The sequence below is a fragment of the Ursus maritimus genome (genome assembly GCF_017311325.1).
Source record: "Ursus maritimus isolate PB19 chromosome X unlocalized genomic scaffold, ASM1731132v1 scaffold_X1, whole genome shotgun sequence".
Taxonomy (NCBI): domain Eukaryota; kingdom Metazoa; phylum Chordata; class Mammalia; order Carnivora; family Ursidae; genus Ursus; species Ursus maritimus.
In genome coordinates, this window is record NW_024423319.1 from 53,694,914 (window position 1) to 53,714,567 (window position 19,654).

General features: G+C 37.0%; 1 pseudogene; it reads right to left on the reverse strand.

Annotated features, from left to right (window-relative positions):
* Window positions 1-13,444: 13,444 nt before the first annotated feature.
* On the reverse strand, window positions 13,445-14,210 carry LOC103671992 (annotated as a pseudogene).
* Window positions 14,211-19,654: the final 5,444 nt, after the last annotated feature.

Below are 19,654 nucleotides of genomic sequence, written 5' to 3' on the forward strand. Positions count from 1 at the left end.
AAAAAAAAAAAGAGTTAGATACTTAACTGACTGAGCCACCCAGGCCCCCTGAAAATGTAGCTTCTTTTAATAAGCAGACAAATACACACCTAATTAAAACTTGTCACACAGTGGACAAAGCCCAACACTCCCAACTGCAAGCAAGGAGAGACTCTTCAGAGGACCGATCTGAGGGAAGGAGTAGCCAAAACACAATAGCAGGGTGCACACTCTGAAATACTTACTGAAGCACCAGGGCCAAGACAGTATAGGGCCTCTTCTTAATATAGCCATTACTGTCAGGAGCAGGAATATAGCAGGCTTTCCTAACACACACACACACACACACACACACACACACGTGACCTAGACAAAATGACAAGATGGAGGAATTCACCTAAAAAGAAAGAACAGGAAGAAGTCATGACCAGGGTTTTTATAAAAACAGATATAATTAAAGTACCTGAACCAGAATTTAATACAACAGTCATAAGAATAATAACTGGGCTTGAGAAAAGCATAGAAGACACTAGAGAATCCCTTCCATCAGAGATAAAAGAAATAAAACTAGGCAGGCTAAAATAAAAAAAAATACTATAACCAAGATGGAGAACTTAGTGGATGCAATGGCAATGAGGATGGACAAATTAGAACAAATCAGTGATATAGAAGATGAAATTATGGAGTATGATGAAGCTGAAAAGAAAAGAGAAAGAAAAGTATTGCATCATGAATGTAGACTTAGGGAATTCAGTGACTCCTTAAAGCATAATAATATTTGTATCATAGGAGTCCCAGAAGAAGAGAGGGGAAAAGGGACAGAGGGTTGAACAAATTATAGCTGAAAACTTTCCTAATCTGGGGAAGGAAACAGACATTGAAATCCAAAAGGCACAGAGAAATCCCATCAAATTCAACAAAAGCCAGAAAACACAAAAACACATCATAGTCAAATCACAAAATACACAGACAAGGAAAGAATCCTGAAAGCAACAAGGGGAAAAAAGTCCTTAATCTACAAGGGAAGACAAATCAGATTCACAGAAGATCTGTCCACAGAAAAATGGCAGGCCAGAAGGCAGTGGCATGGTATATTGAATGTGCTGAGTGGGAAAAATATGCAGCCAATAATATTTTATCCAGCAAGGGTGTCATTCAGAATAGAAGGTAAACAGCTTCCCAGACAAACAAAAACTAAAGCAGATCATGACCACCAAACCAACCCTGCAAGAGATAATAAAGGGGACTCTTTGAGTAGGAAGGAAAGAACAAAAATGACAAAGACTAGAAAGGAAAAGAGAACATCACCAGAAACACCAACTTTCAGGAAACACAATGGCACTAAATTCATATCTATCAATAAGCACTCTGAATGTAAATGGGCTAAATGCTCCAATCAAAAGACATAGGGTATCAGAAGGGATTAAAAAACAAGATCCATCTATATGCTGCCTACAAGAAATTCATTTTAGACCTAAAGACACCTACAGATTAAAGTGAGGGGTTTGAGAACCATCTATCATGCTAATGGAACATCAAAAGAAAGATGGAGTAGCCATACTTATATCAGACAAACTAGATTTTAAACCAAAGACTATAACAAGAGATAAGGAAGAGAACTCTATCATAATTAAGGGGCCTATCCATCAAGAAGATCTAACAAATGTTAAGTGTTTATGCCTCAAATTTAGGAGCACACAAATATATAAATCAATTAATAACAAACATGAAGAAACTAATTGATAGTAATACAATAATAGTGGGGGACTTTAACACACCACATACAGCAATGGACAGATCAACTAAGCATAAAATCAACAAGAAAACAACAGCTTTGAAAGACATACTGGACCAGATGGACTGAACAGATATATTCAGAACATTTCATCCTAAAGCAGTAGAATACACATTGTTTCCAAGTACCTATGGAATATTTCCAAAAGGGATCAGTTACTGGGTCATAAATCAGGTCTCACCAAATACAAAAAGATTGAGATCATACCATGCATATTTTCAGACCACAACACTGTGAAACTTGAAGTAAACCACAAGATAAAATATGGAAAGACCACAAACACATGGAGGTCAAAGAACATCCTACTAAAAATGAATGGGTTAACCAGGAAATTAAAGAAGAAATAAAAAGAAAATACACTGAAGCAAATGAAAATGACAACACAACAGTCCAAAACTTTTTGGGATGCAGCAAAGGTGGTCCTAAGAGGGAAATGCATTGCAATAAGACTATCTCAAGAATCAAGAAAGCCTCAAATACACAACTGAAACTTTCACCTAAAGAAGATAAAAAAGGAAGAGGAAGTAAAACCTAAACCAATAGAAGAAGGGAAATAATAAAGGTTAGAGCAGAATAAATGATAGAGAAACAAAAAACCAGTAGACCAAATAAATAAAACCAAAGAGCTAGTTCTTTGAAAGAATTAACAAAATTGATAAACACTAAGCCAAACTTATCAAAAAGGAAAGAGAAAGGACTCAAATAAATAAAATCATGAATGAAAGATGAGAGATCAAAATCAACACCACAGAAATACAAACAATCATTAGAGAATATTATGAAAAATAATCCATCAAGAAACTGGACAATCCGGAAAAAATAGATAAATTCCTAGAAACATACTAATTATCAAAACTGAAACAGGAAGAAATAAAAAATTTGAACAGGCCCACAACCAGCAAAGAAATTGAATCAATAATCAAAAATCTCCCAAAAAACAAGAGTCCAAAGCTGGATGGATTTCCAGGGGACAAATCGTTGGGATACCGACGACTTAAAGAAGAATTGATATCTATTCTTCTGAAACTGTGCCAAAAAACAGAAATGGAGGGAAAACTGGCAAACTCATTCTATGAGGCCAGCATTACATTGGTTCTAAACCACACAAAGACCCCACTAAAAAGGAGAATTACAGACCAATAGCTCTGATGAACATAGATGGAAAAATTCTCAACAAGATAAACAAACTGAGGGCTTCAGAGGGAAGGGGGATAGGGGAATGGGATAGACTGGTGATGGGTAGTAAGTAGGGCACGTATTGCATGGTGCACTGGGTGTTATACACAACTAATGAATCATGGAACTTTACATAAAAAAAAAACAGGGATGTACTTACTCTATGGTGACTAACATAATAAAAAATATTATTATATAAAAAAAGATACTAGCTAATTGAATCCCACAGTACATTAAAAGGTTTATTCACTATGATCAAGTGGGATTTATTCCTGGCCTGCAGGAGTGGTTCAATATCCACAAATCAATCAATGTGATACATCATGTTAATAAAAGAAAAGATAAGAACCATATGATCCTCTCAATAGATGCAGAAAAAGCATTTGACAAAACACAGCATCCTTTCTTGATAAGAACCCTCAAGAAAGTAAGGATAGAAGGAACCCAACATCATAAAGGCCATACATAAAAGACCCACAGCTAATATCATCCTCAATGGAGAAAAAACTGAAAGATTTTCCTCTATAGTCAGGAACATGACTGGGATGTCCATTTTCACATGAGTTGTAGCAACTTCTTACTAGATATGTCTTCAGAGGCAAGGGAAACAAAAGCAAAAAAAAAAAAACCCACAAAAAACCAACAACAACCAAAAACAACAACAACAACAAAACCCCAAAACTACTGGGACTTCATCAAGATAAAATACTTCTTCACAGTGAAGGAAATAATCAACAAAACTAAAAGTTGACCTACAGAATGGGAGAAGATATTTTCAAATGACATATCATATAAAGGGCTAGTATCCAAAACTACAAAAAAAAACTTATCAAACCCACACCCAAAAAAATAAATAATCCAGTTAAGAAATGGGCAGAAAGGGGCGCCTGGGTGGCACAGCGGTTAAGCGTCTGCCTTCGGCTCAGGGCGTGATCCCGGCGTTGTGGGATCGAGCCCCACATCGGGCTCCTCCACTGTGTGCCTGCTTCTTCCTCTCCCATTCCCCCTGCTTGTGTTCCCTCTCTCGCTGGCTGTCTCTATCTCTGTCAAATAAATAAATAAAATCTTTAAAAAAAAAAAAAAAAGAAATGGGCAGAAAACATGAACAGACATTTCTCCAAAGAAGACATACAGATGCCCAACAGATACATGAAAACAATACTCAACATCACTCATCATCAGGGAAATACAAATCAAAACCACCATGAGATACCACCTCACACTTGTCAGAATGGCTAAAATTAACAGCTCAGGAAATAACAGATGTTGATGAGGATGCAGATAAAGGGGAACCGTCTTACACTGTTGGTGAGAATGCAAACTAGTGTAACTACTCAGGAAAACATTATGGAGGTTCCTCAAAAAGTTAAAAATAGAACTACCCTACTACCCATCAATCACACTACTAGGTATTTATCCAAAGGTTACAAAAATGCTGATTTGAAGGGGCACATGTACCCTGATGTTTATAGCAGCACCATCAACTATAGCCAAATTATGGAAAGAGCCCAAATATCCATCAACTGATAAATGGATACAGCAAATGTGGTATGTGTGTGTATATATATAGTGTGTTTGTGCGTATATATGTATATATACTGAAGATGTGGTGTGTGTGTGTATATACATGTATATATGCACAATGGAATATTACTTAGCCATCAAAAAGAATGAAATCTTGCCATTTACAATGATGTGGATGGAGCTACAGTGTATTATGCTAAGTGAAATATGCAGAGAAAGACAAATATATGCTTTCACTCATATGTGGAATTTAAGAAACAAAACAAATGAATATAGGGAAGGGAAGGAAAAATAAGATAAAAACAGAGAGGGAGGCAAACCAAAAACAGACTTTTAAAAAAAATGATTTTATTTATTTATTTGAGAGACAGAGACAGAGGTAGTGAGAGAGTATGAACAGGGAGAAGAGGGAGAGGCAGGCTCCCTGCTCAGCAGGAAGCCCTATGAGGGGCTCAATCCCAGGACCCTGGGATCATGACCTGAGCTGAAGACAGACACTTAAACGACTGAGCCACCCAGGCACCCCTAAAAAAGAGACTCTGAATTATAGAGAACAAACTGAGGGTTGCTGGAGGGGAGGAGGTAGGGGGATGGGTTAATGGGTGATGGGCATTGAGAAGGTCACTTTTTGTCATGAGCACTGGGTGTTATATGTAAGTGATGAATCACTAAATTCTACTCCTGAAACTAATACTACACTATATGTTAACTAACTTAAATTTAAATAAAATCTTGGAAGAAAAAATATATGAAGAATGTACACAACTAAACACCCCCAAAACAGAGTCCAATTAAGAATGGGCAGAGACGTGGATAGACATTTCTCTAAATGAGACATCCACGTGACCAACAGACACATGAAAAGATGCTCAACATCATTCATTATCATGGAAATGCAAATCAACCTACTATGAAATATCACCTGACACCTGTCAGAAGGGCTAAAATAAAAAACACAAGAATCAACTCTTGTTTAATAGGATGTAGAGAAATAGGAACCCTTGCACACTGTTGGTAGGAGTACAAACTGGTAAAGTCACTAGGATAACAGTATGGAGTTTCCTCAAAAAGCTAAAAATGGAACTACCATATGATCCAGTAATTGCACTACTGGGTATTTACCACAAAAACACAAAAACACTAATTGAAAGATATTAACACACCCTGATGTTTATAGCAGCATTATCTATAACAGCCGAATTATGGAAGCATCTCAAATGTTCACTGATAAATGAATGGATAAAGTAGATGTAATATATATGTATATATATATAACATATATTATTCAGCCATAAAAAAGAATGAAATCTTTCCATTTGCAACATGGATGGAGCTAGAGAGTATAATGATAAGTGAAGTAATTCAATCAGAGAAAGAGAAGTACCATATGATTTCACTCACATATGGATTTTTAGAAACAAAACAAATGAGCAAAGAGAATAAAAGGAGAGAATCAAACCAAGAAACAGACTCTCAACTATAAAGAACAAACTGATCATTACTAGAGGGTAAATGGATGGGGGATGGGGGATGGGTGAAATAGTTGATGGGGATTAAAGAGTACACTTATCATTGATGAGCAATGAGTAATGTATAGAATTGTTGAATCACTATATTGTACACCTGAAACAAATGTAACACTGTGTTTTAATTATACTGAAATTAAAATAAAAACTTGGAAGCTTGGGAAGATGGTGGAGTAGGAGGACACTGAGCTTACTCTGTCCCACGTTTACAACTACATATCATCCACATTGAATTCAATAAACCAGAGAGTGATTCAAAGACTGCTAGGACAAACTCCATAAGTAAATACAGAGAAGAAGCTTCATCTTAAAGGTTTGGGAGGTCGGAAAGGCAGGGGGAGGCTGCCTGCAGGTGGGAGGGAATTGCAATCTGAAGAGGGCAGAGAAATGGGCCTTCCCACCAGGAAGCACATAAGAGGAAGGTTACTCTCCATAATATTTGACCCTGAAAACCAAAGAGACTGAATTCTCTTTGTATAACCAGTGTGACTTGGAGTCTGGAATGTTAAAAGACACTTGTCTCAGCACTGTGCCAGCCAGGAAGGAGAGCGAGTAATAGCTGGGTTGCTGCCCTTAAACAGACAGAGGCTCACGAAGAGGGGCAACATAAAAACTGAAGTTTACACAATGTCACAAGAGGGCAAACAGGAGACAGATCTGTTCATAGTGATTTTGGAGCATGTTGTGGGACTTCTCCAAAAATGAGGGAGCTGGCAGGTGCCAATTTCCTCCCCCAGGCCCCAGTATAAACCCAGAAACACCTGGAGGGCTGCAAAGACACTTGCTAACTAACCTGCTAGCAGTGTGCCATGCCCATCGGTTCTCCTGAGGATTCACCAACTCCAAGCCTGCTAGCCCTGGCCCTGGGCTCAGAGCAAATTTTGTTAAGGGTACAGAGCAAATTTTGTTAAAGCCGCATGCTCACCCTGCCCAGCAACCTGATGCACACTGCTGCCCTGTACCACAACTAGCCATTACACAGTGCCCTGCCACTCTGCTGTGCCAAGCTATGTGCCCTGAGCTACCATCCCATATAGGGCCCAGCTGTACCTGGCCATCACCACATGCTGTGACCAGTCTTATACACCTGGCTGCTCCAGCCTATGGCCCCAAGCTACCACAGTGCTTTGTATATCTGGCATAGTTTTAGTGGCCCAGTGTACATTTTGCTAATACCAGTGCTCTGCTCCCAAGTTCCCCAGTGGGCACACCCCCTCAGAGCTGGCCTGCCTGGGTCCCACTAACACCACAAAGAGCTAGAAAAGCCCACAACAGGCAGAGAGTCAATGAAGATGATTGCACTGAAATAAAAATTGATTCAGACACAACAGCGGGAATTAGCAACACATAGGACACTCCTGCAGTGCCACATTCTGGCAAAAAGGGATGCTGTACTCCAGGGCACTCTAGGACCTCATCATCATAAACTCATTACTTTCAAGACCCAAAGACATAGCTGAATTCCTTAACAAACAGAAACAGATGCAGAGCAACAGACAAAATGAGGAGACAGAGAAATTTTTCCCAAATGAAAGAATAAGACAAGGCCATGGACAGAGATCTAAGTGAAACAGATATCAGTAACATGCCTGGTAGAGAATTTAAAGCAATAATCATAAAGATACTCACTGGACTTGAGCAAAGAGTAGAAGACATGAATGAGACTCTTAACACAGAGATAAGGAATAACATAGCAGAAATAAAGAGCACAAAAAATGAAATGAGAAGCACACTTGATGGAATGATGGAATGAATATCAGGATGAAAGAAGCAGAAGAACAAATTAGTGACCTAGAAGACAAAGTAAAGGAAAGTAAGCTGAAGAAAAGAGAAAAGAATTATGCAAAATGAGAATAGACTTAGGGAACTCAGTGACTCCATCAAACATTACAACATTCATATTACAGGAGCCACAGTAGAATAAGAAAGATAAAAGGGGGTAGAAAATATATTTGAAGAAATAATAGATGAAAACTTCCCTACTCTGGGGAAGGAAACAGATATCTGGATCCAGAAGGCACAGAGAACTTTCATCAAAATCAACAAAAGCAGTACCCTACCAAGACACATTTTAGTTAAATTTGAAAAATCTAATTATAAAGAAAAAATTAAAAGGAGAAAGATAAAAGACAGCAGTAAGTTACAAGGGTAAACCAAAAAGGCTAGCAGGAGATTTTTCAACAGAAATTGCAAGGCAGAAGGAAGTGGCATGATATATTCAAAGTGTTGAATGGGAAAAATCTGCAGCCAAGAATACTCTTTCTGGCAAGGCTATCATTCAGAATAGAAAGAGAGACAGAATTTCTGAAACAAAATCTTTAGAATTCATGACCACTAAACTAGCGCTGTAAGAAATATTAAAGGGGACTGTTTGAGTGGAAAGGAGAGACCAAGTGATATTATAAAGGTAGGAAACACAGTAGCAATTAAAATGAATACTTCTATAAAAATCAATAAAGGAATTCACAAGCAAAGTATATAAAATATAATAACATACACCTAAGACACAGGGAGGAGAGGGGATAAGAACGGGTTCAATCATAAATGACCATCAACTTAATATAGACAGCGATATGCAGACGAGGCTATATACAAACCTAATGGTAATCATGTATCAAAACTCACTAATAATTATGCAAACCACAAAGACAAAGAAATCCAAATATATCACTAAAAAAACCCAGCAAAACATGAAAGAGAGAAAGGAAAGATCAGAGAAAATCTTCAGAAACAACCACAAAACAAGTAATAAAATGGTAATAAACATGTATCTATCAATTATTCCCTCGAATGTAAATGGACTAAATGCTCTAATACAAAGACATAGGGTGACAGAATGGTTGAGAAAACAAGACCCATCTATATGCTGCCTACAAGAGACTCATTTTAGACCTAAAGTCACCTGCATATTGAAAGTTAGAGAATGGAGAAATATCTAGCATACAAGTGGATGTCACAAGAAAACCAGAGTAGCAATACTTATATTGGACAAATTAGATTTCAGAGCAAAGAATGTAACAACAGACAAAAAAGGATACTATGTAAAAATGAAGGGGACTTCCAACAAGAATATATCATTATAAATATTTATGCACCCAACATAGGAGCACCCATATACACAAAACATTTAATACAAACATAATGGAACAAATTGACATTAATACATTAATAGCAGGGGACTTTAACAACCACTTAAATCAATGAGCATATCATCCAAACAAAAATTCAATAAACAATTGCTTTTAATGACACACTGCAACATATGGATTTAACAGATATATTCAGAATATTCCATACTAAAACAGCAGAATACACATTGTTATCCCCTACACATGGAACAATCTCCAGAATAGATCACAAAACAATCCTTAACAAATTCAAGAAGATCAAAGTCATACCATGCATATTTTCTGACCACAACACTATGAAACTAGAAGTCAAGCACCCCCCGACACACACACAATGTGTGGAAAGACCAGAAACACATGGAGTTTAAATAACATGCTACTAAACAATGAATGGGTCAACCACAAAATTAAAGAATAAATTAAAAAGTACATGGAAACAAATTAAAATGAAAACACCACAGCCCAAAACCTTAGGAATGGAGCAAAAGTGGTCAAAAGAGGGAAGTATATAGTAATGCAGGCCTACCTCAAGAAGCAAAAAAAATCTCAAATAAACAACCTAATCTTAAACCTAAAGAGGCTAGAAAAAGAAAAATAAACTAAACCTAAAAGCAGCAGAAGGAAGGACACAATAAAAATTAAAGCAGAAGTAAGTCATATAGAAACCAAAAAAAAAAAAAAAAGACTGGCTGATGGGCACTATGGAGGGCATGTGATGTGATGAGCACTGGGTGTTACATGCAACTAATGAATCATTGAACACTACACCAAAAACTAATGATGCAGTATAAGTATATGCTGGCTAATTTAATTTAAATTAAAAAGAACCCCACACAATGAAACAGATCGTGCACCCCAATGTTCACAGCAGCAATATCTACAATAGCTAAACTGTGGAAGGAGCTGAGATGCCCATCAACAGACGAATGGATAAAGAAATGTGGTCCATATATACAATGGAATATTACTCAGCCATCAGAAAGGATGATTACACATTTGCATCAACATGGATGGGACTGGAGGAGATTATGCTAAGTGAAATAAGTCAAGCAGAGAAAGACAATTAACATATGGTTTCACTCATTTGTGGAACATAAGGAATAGCAGGGAGATCGGTAGAAGTAAGGGAAAAATGAAGGGGCGGTAAACAGAGGCGGAAATGAACCACGAGAGACTATGGACTCTGGGAAACAAACTGAGGGTTTTAGAGGGTAGGGGTGTGGGGGGATGGGCTAGCCCGGTGAAGGGTATTAAGGAGGGCACATATTGCATGGAGCACTGGGTGTTATACACAAACAATGAATCATGGAACACTACATCAAAAACTAATGATGTACTGTATGATGACTAACATAACATAATAAAATTTTTTAAATAAATAAATAAATAAATAATAGAAAAGGAGGGAAAACTTTCAAATTCATTCTGGGAGGCCAGCATTACCCTTATACCAAAACCAGATAAAGACACCACAAAAACAAAACAAAACAAAACAAAACAAAACAAAACAAAAAAACTATAAGACAATAACCTTGATGAACACCGATGCAAAAATCCTCAACTAAATATTAGCAAACTGAATTTAACAATATGTTAAAAAAAAATTCAAGTGAGATTTATTCCCAAGTTGCAAGCCTGGTTCAAAATTCACAAATCAATCAACATGATACATCACTTCAATAAAAGAAAATACAAGAACCATATGATCATTTGAATAGATGTACAAAAAGCATTTGACAAAGTACAACATCCATTCATGATAAAAACACTTAACAAAGGAAGAATAGAGGAAACATACCTCAACATGATGAAGGCCATATATATGAAAAACCCACAGTAAACATCATCCTCAATGGGGAAAAACATAGCTTTTCCCCTAAGGTAAGAACAACATAAGGGTGCCCACTCTCACCACTTTTATTTGACATTGTACAAGAAGCCCTAGCCACAGCAATCAAAAATAAATAAAAGGCATCCAAACTGGCAAAGAAGAAGTCAAATTTTCACTATTTGCAGATGGCATGATAGTATATAAAGAGAACCACAAAGACTAAAACAAAAACCAGCCAGAACCGATAAATGAATTCAATAAAATTGCAGGATACAAAATCAATGTACAGAAATGTGTTGCATTTCTATACACCAATACTGAAGCAGCAGAACAAGAAATTAAGAAAATAATCCCATTAATAATTACACCAATAAGAATAAATACCTACGAATAAACCTAACCAAAGTGGTGAAAGACCTACAATCTGAAAGTTATAAAAAACTGATGGAAGAAACTGAAGAGGACACAAAGAAATGGAAGTACATTCCAGAGTCATGGATTTGGAGAACAGATATTGTTAAAATGTCTATACAACTCAAAGCAATTCACACATTTAATGAAATCCATATCAAAATACCACCAGCATTTTTCACAGAGCTAGTACAAACAATCCTAAAATTTATATGGAACCACAAAAGACCCCAAATAGCCAAAGCAATCTTGAAAAAGAAAAGCAAGTCTGGAGGCATCACAATCCTGGACTTCAAGTTGTATTACAAAGCTATAGTGATCAAAACAGTATGATATTGGCACAAAAACAGACACATAGATCCATGGAACAGAATAGAAAACCCAGAAATGGACCCATAATTATGTGGTCAATTAATCTTCAACAAAGCAGGAAAGAGTATCCAGTGTGAAAGACAGTCTCTTCAACAAATGGTGTTGGGAAAACTGGACAGAATCATACAAAAGAATGAAACTGGACCATGTTCTTACACCACACACAAAAATAAACTTGAAGTAGATTGAAGACCTAAATGAGACCTGAACCCATAAAAATCCTGGAAGAGAACATACGCAGTAACCTCTCTGACATCAGCCATAGCAATTTCTCTCTAGATATGTCTCCTGAGGCAAGGAAGCAAAAGCAAAAACAAACAAACAAACAAACAAACAAAAAACTATTGGGACTTCATCAACATAAAAAGGTTCTGCACAGTGAAGGAATCAATAAAACTAAAAGCCAACCTACAGAATGGGAGAAGATATTTGCAAATGACATTATAGATAAAGGCTGGTATCCAAGATCTATAAAGAACTTCTCAAACTCAATACCCAAAAAACAAATAATCCAGTCAAAAAATGGGCAGAAGACATGAACAGATACTTCTCCAAAGAAGACGTACCAATGGCTAACAGACACATGAAAAATGTTCAATATCACTAGCTATCAGAGAAATACAAATCAAAACCACAATGAGATACCACCTTACACCAGCTAGAATGGCCAAAATTAACAAGACAGGAAACAAGTGTTGGCAAGGTTGTAGTGAAGGGGGAACCCTCTTGCACTCTTGGTGGGAATGCAAGTTGGTACAGCCACTCTGGAAAACAGTATGGAGGTTCCTCAAGATGTTAAAAATAGAGCTACCCTACAACCCAGTGATTGCACTACTAGGCATCTACCCCAAAGATACAGATTTAGTGAAAAGAAGGGACACATGCACCCCAATGTTCATAGCAGCAATGTCCACAATAGCCAAACTGTGGAAGTAGCTGAGATGCCCTTCAACAGATGAATGGATAAAGAAGATGTGGTTCGTATATACAATGGAATATTATTCAGCCATCAGGAAGGATGAATACCCACCGTTTGCATCAACATGGATGGAACTAGAGGGGATTATGCTAAGTGAAAGAAGCCAAGAAGAGAAAGACAATTACCATATGCTTTCACTCATATGTGGAATATAAGGAATAGAGCAGAGGACCACAGGGGCAGGGAGGGAAAACTGAATGGGAAGAAATCAGAGAGGGAGACAAATCGTGAGAGACTCTGGGCTCCAGGAAACAAACTAAGGGTTGAAGAAGGGAGGGGGTGGGGGATGTGGTGACCAGGTGGTGGGTATTAAGGAGAGCACATGTTGGGATGAGCAATGGGTGTTATGAGCAACTAATGAATCATTGAACACTAGAACAAAAACTTAGTAAGTACTATATGTTGGCTAACTGAACATAATGCAAAAAAAAAAAAAAAAAAAGAAAAAGAAAAGAAAAGAAAAAGAAACAAGATACACCATCACTTAGAATCTTCAAACATTATTGCACTTCAACTTCCATAATCTGACATTGCATTCATGGAACAATCCGCAGACAACTGATTTTTATTTTTATTTTTTTTAAAGTAGTCTCCATGCACAGGCTGGAACCCAATGCAGGTCTTGAACTCACAACCCTGAGGTCAAGACCTGAGCTGAATTCTGTACTAGGTGCTTAACCAACTGAGCTACCCAGGCACCCTGCAGACAACTAATTTTAACAGACAAATTAAAGAACACTTTCAAGCAGGCATGCCTGTCCTGAATTGTTTATTAGGTAAGAATTTTAAAAACATTAATTATATTAGTGATAACGGCAGAGCTGTAGAGTATGTGTCTTCTCTATGCCATAGCAAGAACCACCAATAGTGTGGTGGAATTTGTGACCCTTTACAAGGCCACATCTCTTGTGGCCTGCAGATGTCAGCTCTCCCATCTCCCAGTGTCTGGACTGGTTTGGTGATCCACTGGGTGTGAGGATACCCTCTGATAGCTTTATAGAATGGATCAATAAAGATAACATCAGAAAATTTGTACGTGGAATCTTTGCCAACTCAGTAAGAATTCGGTATACTCAGAGCCCCATCATGGTGTCCAGCTCATTCCTCTACAACAGCCTGAAGGCTTCAGGCAAACTCTAGCTGGTTGACACCATGATGGACAGACAAGCTTGAGGTAGGTTGCACCCTTAGGAACTGGGCGTTTGTGACCACCATAGCACATGAATCCTATATATGGCATAGTGTTGCTTGGCCCTGTACCCCAGTACACGTGCTTTATTAGGAAGAGTTGGGCAGGGAGCCCTGTGGAATGCAAAGAGCTGGTGGTACTGCCTGCAGTATACCCTGAGAAGAAAGTGCATTATGTTGAACTGCTTCTTCCTCCATAGCTCCTGTATGTACTTGTAAGTGCCCATCTTGGCTTACCTTTGAGCTGATGGCTACCTCCAGATGGAAAGGAAAGAACCTTTCTCCCCTATCACATGTTATTTGCAAAGATATAACGTTTATTACCCTGACCAGAATAATTTTTACCCTACTGAAGGCAATGTCCAATGCACTGTGAAAATGAGCACTCAACTTTTGACATCTAAAACTTGTCCATAAATAAAATAATTTTCCCAATTTAAACTGGGCTTTAAAACATGGATATGAACAATAAAATCAATCTTGTGCCAGGTTGCCTCAGTAGCCTCGTCCTTTGACATATGTAATGTCATTCTAAATAAAATCCTTAATAAACTCAAAAGTATCCAAAGTTTTGATAAATTCTTCAACAGTTACATTTCTATGCTACAATTGGCATGATGTATTTTCTTCAGCTCTGCTGCTCAGTTTGTTGTTATAGCCTAGATAAATTATGAAATGAGTATGATTGGAAATGTCTTTTTGAAAGTCATATATTTTATCTACTGAATTTTTTTTGCCATAAATCATGGAATACTTGTTGTCTAACAGTGTCTTCCTCCCTTCTCCATGAAATATAGTGGGGTCTCAGTAGGGAATTATTTTAATTGAAATGATGGACTTGGCTTTTAAGGATTTTTAGCTATTACTAGTGCACTTAAGTATTTTAATATTTTCTAAAATCACATATCATTTCCCTGCTTTTTCAGAGAGCAATGCCAATTTTATGAGGTCTTTAAAACCACTTTAAGATGTCTATATGAAACACTTAAATATATTTTCTTTTTAATAATACCTGTAGTCTTCCCCATGAAAAAATTGTTTAAATTTAGAGTCTGGATATTTTGTAAATAAATGACAGCACAAGTCAATATACTCAAATATAAGTATTTGAGTATAATCTCAGGGTAGTTTCACGTGAAAGTGATATACATATTTTTTATTGTGGCAAGAACACATAACATGAGATCTAGCATCTTGATGCATTTTTAAGTGCACAATACAGTATTCGTAATTATAGGCACAATGTTGTATAGCAAATCTCTAGAACTTATTTTTGTGTAACTTAAACAATATACTCAGGTAATAGTTGACTTGTAAAAGGTAAAGTTGTCTCATTATGCAGGATTCATTTGTCTCTCATCTGCTCAGATTGATGCTTTCATTACTCTATCCTTCAGGTCACTGATATATTCCTCTGCTTCCTCTTGCCTATTATGTTCTGTCTAATGTATTTTTAAAATTTCATTTATTGAGTTCTTCATATCTGATATGCTATTTTTTATGTTTTTGTCAACAATCTTACTGATGTCTTTCATCATTTTCTCAAGTTCAGTGAGTATTGTTATGATCATTACTTTAAATTCTCTGTCAGGAATACTACTTACTTATTTTTTACTTAGATCCCCTGCTCTGATTTTGTCATGTTCTTTCATTTGAGACATAGTTTTCTGTCTCCTAGTTTTGTGTACATCCTTGTGTCTGTTTCCATATATTAGGAAAGTCAACTATGTTTTCTGCTCTTGAAAATAGGGGGTTTATAAAGAGGTCTTATAGGGACCTTCAGTGCAGTGTCCCCTGTTCACCAGAACCTGGGACTTCAAAGGTGTCTCCCATGTGCGTTGCTTTTGTCTTACTACATTGTCATTTATTTTTGGTCTTAATCCCTTTTCCTTTCAATCCAGACTTCTTCACTGACTGTTTGCCTGTTTTGGGTTTTGCCTATCCTCTGTGGTATTAGTGAAACCCAAGCAGCCTGGCTCTGTGGGGCCATGACCACAGAAGGGTTTAGAGGCAAGGCAGCAGTGTTAGTAATATTTGCACTGAGCCAATAGTTCTAGGCCAGATGCCCACTGCTATGGCTGTTGGGGGCATGGCACATAGAGGCAGCGGCTAGGTAGGGCATGTAGTGTTTAAAAAATTTGTGGTGAGCACAGGGCCAACGGCATCAGGCTTGGAGTGGGAGAGTCTTCAGGAGAACTTCTGGGTGGGGCACATTTCTATTAGGTCAGGTAGCAAGTGTCAGTGTCGTGCTGCCTCCATAGGTGGTTTTGTGTTTATCCTGGGTGGCCAGGGAGGAAAATGTCCCCTGCCAACTCATTTGTTCCAGTAGAAGTCCCCCAATAGGCTCCAAAACCCTTATAAATAGATATCCCTCCCATTTGCTCTAGGTGTTGCACAAACTGTGAATTTTCTGTTGTCTCCCCGGTCTGTTTTCTCTTTAAGGGCAGGGACCCAGCTATCACTCTCCATCCCAGCCTCACCCAGGGCACCTGGGTGGCTCAGTCAGTTAAGTGTTTGCCTTTATCTCAGGTCATGATCCCAGGGTCCTGGGATCAAGCCCCACTTCTGGCTTCCTGTTCAGCAGAGAGTCTGCTTCTCCCTCTGCACCCCACCCCCACCCCCTGGCTCAGGCTCTTCTCTTTCTTAAATAAATAAATAAATAAATAAATAATAAAGCTCCGGGCTATAAGTCCTGCCGGTCATGGAATTCAGCCCCTCTGGTTTTCAAGGCAAGACATTAGGGGGATTTGTTTTCCCTGTGTAGGGTCCCTGTTACTCTCCTTTTTCACAGCTCCCTCCCCACTATGGGCAGCACCCTACCACTGTTTCTGACTTTCTAACCTCTCTAATAGGGCTTCTTCTCTCCATTTAGTTGTTGGGTTTGTTTTGCCAGTCTTCAGATTGGTCCCCAGTTTATTGACTCAAATGTGAACGATATCTAGTTGTAAACATGGGACAGGGTGAACTTAAGGTCTTCCTACTCTGCCATCTTCCTGCTATTCACTCCCATTTATTTTTAAATATCAGTGTAATATCTCTTTAATAGATGTCTTATCATATGTATGTTTCATATAGTTTCAATGATTTTTAACCCATGAATGAAGTGAGTGCAAAACTTTTCAGTTACTTGACCTCACGTTATAAAAAAATGGAAGCATTTCAAATAAAGGGTGATAATGTATTTGTTACAGCCACATTATAAATGATACATTTCTTGGAGAAAAATGAGGATATCTTCTATAGACACATTTAGGCTAAAAAAAGGTTAAAAGACCCTTGCTCCAAGTAATGCAAATAAGAGAAGATGAATATGTTATTATAAGGTAATTGTTTCATGCTGCCTCAATTGACTTTCCACAGCAAATTTTGTACCTACATGCATGCTGTTACATTTCCAAGACTTTCACTTTTTAGGGCTGTGGTAAATATAAAGTGAGAAATGCATATCAAGATATACATGATCCTATGATTCCAGTTGACTTGTAAATTGAAAGGTGAGTACTTTCTCTTCCTTAGAGCCAAAAAAGAATTTGATTCAAATTAGCTGATATCTGCTACATAATAAAATAAAATAAAATAAAATAAAAATGTCAGAGCTACTATAGTTTTATTAAAACAGGTCCTAAACAAAACTTGCAATAACAAGAGATGCTATTTTCTTATAAGGCATTGACTAGTCTAATTCTGTTTCTGAGTAATCCGAAGACTGACAGTGTAAAAGAAGATTAAATTGGACCATATTACTTATTCAAGAATGAACCTTTTTTCTTTTTCTTTTTTTAAAATAATAATATTTTTTATTATATTATGTTAGTCGCCATACAGTACATCCCTAGTTTTTGATGTAAAGTTCCATGATTCATTACTTGCGTATAACACCCAGTGCACCATGAAATACATGCCCTCCTTAATACCCATCACCAGCCTATCCCATTCCCCCCTCCCCTCTGAAGCCCCCAGTTTGTTTCCCAGAGTCCACAGTCTCTCATGGTTCAAGGAATGAACCTTTTTTCTGTGGTCAAGAGTAGATCTACATTTTAGTGGGTTCAGTAAGAAAATTATGATAAATATGTTTCTCTTTACCTTTGTAATATTATTTATATTTTATTATTAGAGAAACACCTCCTAGATTCAAAGTATCCAGGCTATTTTTGTTTCACTGAACATTTCACTAAGTTTACAATAGCATATGTAAAAGGATATATTATCAATAGGTCTTTAGTAAAGTCATCTTGATTGAAACCAAACATGTTTTCTTATGTTTTGCAAATGCACATTATTAGTATTGATAGTATAATTGAAATTTGTTTTATAAGAATGTCAAATGTGACTCTAAAACATGGGAGTTTGGGGAAGAAAGATAAGTAGGGAATTTGTTTTATATGAAAAACATTTTTGTGAAATGATTGTTAAGCTACCCTCATTGTTGATGGGTGGTAGGGTAATTTGTGAAACTTGCAGTATGATTGATGAAGAATTTTGCAGTATTTATTCCTAAATATCATTATGCTGCCAGGTTATCTCATTAGTGATATCTACCACATGGTAATGTTTATAAGGAATGTGTGGAATAATATGTAATGAATAATAATACTTATGAAATAGTTTTCATAACTTCAAAATATTTGTTTATTTAAAAAAGACAGAAGCAATGGAACATAAGCAATGTAATATATAAGTGGCTATAAGGGAGATCAGATTAACTGTTCATAGATTCACAAGCCAATTATCAACTGATCCGTTTAATCTGAGCATTATTTGGACCATCGATTAATCATAACCAGATTTCATCAAATATTTCATCCACTGCTTTCATGTTGACTAGTTTGATAGTTTAAAAATAATAGCCTTAGATCAATCATGTACAAACTATGAAGATATTGATAACTGTGATCCAGTAACTCTTTATGGATATGAATTCAATTGGTTTGTTTGCTTACTAACAACCCCTATGTAATCTCACTAATATTTTTTGGGAGGTGGAAGAAAATCTTGTACCCATTATATAATAAATGCACTATGAATGTTTATTTTATGGGCAGGATTTGTATTATTAGTTTCAAATAAAACTCAATTGAAGGGAGAAAGGAATTTGCTAAAAAACATGTAACTACGTAGAATCTCGAAGAAAACTATATAAGCATGTTCAGAGGCCATGCAGCCAAGGACAATCCTCAAAATGATACTTTTGAGCTGATCTGGTGGAAATAGTAATGCTACCATGTTGCTACAGAGACTAATGTCCTATGGATATTAGGGCTAGAACCTCTGAAGCTAGAAACTGGTTGTAGATGCCTTGTCGATGCCTTAAAGGAATCCATTTGCTGCCTGGTATTTCATGTTATTAGTTTGTTATGCAAAATATGATGTAGTTTTAGATCTACGTATGTGCCATAACTGAAAAGAAGGCTCAAAAATCTAGGTTTTGTCTTCCATGGCAGGAGGTTTCTGCTTCATTAGGGAAGAAATTTCCAAAACATACAAAAGATATTTACAAGCGTCAGTAGCAAAAAATGAATTATACAAAACCAATACAAACATCAATTTGTTGTCTCTGAATTTTGTGGTCATCAGCATTGGGCACTGATCAGGATACACAAGATATCCAAAATGAACTATTGTTAATGACGCATTGTTGTCAATTTACCTGGGTAAAAGGATGTCATAAGAGGCACAATTCATAAGTTTAAGGGACATCTAGGAAGACTAAATTTTTTGAAACTGAGCTTTTAAGACATAATTTTT